Below are 3,521 nucleotides of genomic sequence, written 5' to 3' on the forward strand. Positions count from 1 at the left end.
AGCCTTTCATGAAAGAAAAGCAACGCAACTTAAAAAAAACGGCTTCCCTGCAACCAGAAGAATGTCCAGCTCACCACAGCGCGTGTGGAGCACAACCTTTCTTTTATGAACGTGCGTGTTTTTAACGAAATTAACACCAACAATTTTCGCATTTGTTTCCCCGCAGAAAAAAGAAGATCACATTTATTGCTTGAGCGGTTAGAGGGAGCTCTGCTTTAAAGCCAAAATCGAGAGATTGCTCGTGATGAACACGACTCCATCTTTACTTCATCATTTACTCTGTTTCTTATCAGATTTCTTGTTACAGGGATGCAAACAGCTCCGAAAGTTTCTGAAGATTTCATCTGCCTCTGTTTCCTGCAGTGAGCAAAATGTTCAATTGTATTTGTAGTTTCAGACAGAGATCGGTTGATGTAAAAAACTGCACCAACCGGTAGTAATGCGACGTACAACTTGTGTTATTATTCGCAAAAGGAAAAAAGATACTACAGTTTAACTTGACGCAAAAGTAATGCCGAAACTGAATTAAACAGAAAAAAGAAAGAAAAAAACATCCGTTGATCTCACGGCGCGGACATAGTTCACGGTGATGGCGCCGGAGCAGCACCGCCGCCTCCTGTGGTGGCGGCGAGAGCGACGATGGGGCTCCGCACGACATGCCTCTTCGACACCCAGCTCAGGCTTCCCACCACGGCGAACTCTCCGGCCGAGCCGCGGCCGCTCACGGACACGCTGAAGGTCTTCTTCTCTCCCGTATGGGAGAATGCCAGCGTCTCAGGGGAGACATGCACCGTCAGCGACCTCGGCGCGTCCACCCTCGCCGTGAATGTCGAATTTGCTGGCCCGACGTTCGTCACGGTCCGGTTCACGGTGAACGGCGTCGACGATAGTGGCACGGTTATCGTCGGGTAGTTGAGCTGCACGTCCTGGACCTTGGGCAGCTCCCCGCAGGTCAAGCTCGAGTTGTGCACGATGGTTGCTAGGCCTCTGTCGCCGAGGAGCCAGCAGATGTAGCCGGCGTAGTCGGTGACGCCGAGGTCGTACACCAGTCCAGGGTCGGCGGCTCTCCTCGGGTTCACGTGCCCGGCGCCGGTGTCGTACGCGCTGGCCTTCCCGTGCTGCTCGTTCAGGATCGAGTCGCCGGTGCTGTCAACGATGTCCGACATTGTCATGATGGCAGACTTGATGGCGGCGGGCGACCAGTCGGGATGGACGCTTTTGATGAGCGCCGCGACGCCGCTCACGAGCGGCGTCGCCATGGATGTGCCTGATTTGACGTCGAAAGGGCCCCGTCCGGTGCTCGTGCTTGGGGGCCATGCGGCGAGGATGTTGAGCCCCGGCGCCAGTACGTCCGGCTTGAGTATGCGAGGCGCGACGGGGCTCGGGCCCCGAGAAGAGAAGGACGCCACGACGGGGGCCGGGCGGACGCCGAGCAGCGTGCCGTTGTACGTGAAAGCGGCCGCCGGGGCGCGCTCCGATGTAGCGTAAGCTATGAGAGCGTCGCCGTCGGCCGCGGTCACCTGTACTACGACGCCGGAGCTGTAGTCCCGGACGATGGTGGTGTAGCCGCTGACTCCGTCGTTGAACAACAGCACGCCCGCCGCGCCGGCGCCGACTATGCCGCGGCGGCTGGACTGTTTAGTCTTGGACGTAGCCCCGCCCTCGCACACCACGATTTTGCCGGCGACGACGCTGGAACTGTCACCCTCGTACTCGCAGTGCCGCCGCTCTTCGGAGTAGAGGAGAGGGTGCGGCTTTGAGCTGCTTGGGCTCGCCTTCTTCTGGGCGAGCGCTTCTCCGTCGATGCTCTTGCCGTTGCCGAGATGAACTCCGGCACGGAAGCTCCGGTCCACGGAGCCGGCGGCGACGGTGAGCAGCCATGGCGCGTCGTTGGTGACCGAGCCTTGAGCTGGACCGTCGTTGCCCGCGGCGCACACCACGACGACGCCCTTGGACACGGCGTGGAATGCGCCGATGGAGACGGGGTCGTGATCGAAGCCGCCGATGCCGCTTCCGCCGAGGGAAATCGAGAGCACGTCCACCCCATCCTTGACGGCCGCATCTAGGCCGGCCAGTATCGCGGATTGCTGGCAACCCCTATAGTTGCACACCTTGTACATGGCGACGTGAGCGCCAGGCGCAACCCCGGCGGCGGTGCCCGTGCCCGCGCCGTGCTTCGACACGCCGGCGACGAAGTTCCCGGCGGCCGTCGACGAGGTGTGCGTCCCGTGCCCCTCTTGATCGCTAGAGTCGTGACCTTGGATAAGTGACGTGGCACCAATGAGCTTGTTGTTGCACCGGCCCGCGTTGCACGAGCCCTTCCACCTCGCCGGGGGAGGCGGAACACCGTCGTCGTTGAAGGAAGGGTGCGTCGAATAGACACCGGTGTCGAGCAGCCCGATGATGACTCCTTTCCCGTAGCCGGCCTCGCTCCATAGTCCGGTGCCGTTCCTTAGCCCAAGGAACTCCGGCGTGTGCGTGGTCATTGGCTGCAGCGTCCGGTCCGGGAATGCACGCACGAACCCCGGCTTCTTGGCCACCATGTTGAGCTCAGCGTCGGTGAGCCTCACGGCGAATCCGCTGAACACTTGAACGTACGAGTGGAGAAGGCGTGGCATTGGCGGTGGGCGTCTTCGTCGGCGTTCGGGCACGGTGGCTCGACGAGCACGATGTAAGAACGGTGAACGGAGTTTTTCGTGGCATTTTGTTGTACCCTCGTGGCAGATGGGCTGAGATAGCATAGTGTAAGCGCAGGAAAGAGGGCGGCGAGCAAGAGAAGTGGTGGTAAGAGGTTGGTAATCGACGCCATTTCTCAAGCCACACTCAGCTACACGATGAAGATGATTTATACATGACCAACGATCAATATTTTGTGTCTTATTTTTGGCATATGTTGATGAGTTCATAAATCCAGCGCATGGGGTAACACATAAAATGACTTGAATTTGTGTTAAATCTGGATGATATGACACATAAATGTTACGTGGGATTGCGGGGACACGGGTAATGTATCTGCCCGGGTTTACGGTGCGGGGTGTGTGTGGGGGTAAAAGCACGTAATCTTCTTCGGTTTTCTGGATGATCTTGAATTCATATGCTGCAGTATTGGTGAATATTTTGAAGGATTACTTTTCAATGATAATGATTCCAAATTAACAGCCGCGGATTTTGCTTCCTCCTACGATGTGTTACCATCATCTCATAAATGACTAGTATCAACAGATTGTTGAACGGAAATACTATCTATTTTATGTACTAGTACTAAAGGTAGAATGGGAATAATAAACTAGAAAATAGCTCAAAATTTGGAGACATGCAAATCCCCATTGATTCTCTGCAGCTTCCTTCTCTTTTTTCCTTCCTTTCCACATCAATTTGGGAGCAATGGACAGCTGAACAATCACATGTTTAACATTAACTGACAAAATTGCCAGCCTCTTAATTCATGTTCAGCCCAGAGTGGCATGATGCATTTCTCAGGTTGGGGTTCAAAGGAAGGAAGCTGAACAAAACATCATCCC

The 3,521-nt window shown here is 55.7% G+C and overlaps 1 pseudogene; it reads right to left on the reverse strand.

Annotated features, from left to right (window-relative positions):
- Nucleotides 1-480: 480 nt before the first annotated feature.
- On the reverse strand, nucleotides 481-2,809 carry LOC119347378 (annotated as a pseudogene).
- Nucleotides 2,810-3,521: the final 712 nt, after the last annotated feature.

Source organism: Triticum dicoccoides, unplaced genomic scaffold (genome assembly GCF_002162155.2).
Source record: "Triticum dicoccoides isolate Atlit2015 ecotype Zavitan unplaced genomic scaffold, WEW_v2.0 scaffold65764, whole genome shotgun sequence".
In the NCBI taxonomy this organism is placed as follows: domain Eukaryota; kingdom Viridiplantae; phylum Streptophyta; class Magnoliopsida; order Poales; family Poaceae; genus Triticum; species Triticum dicoccoides.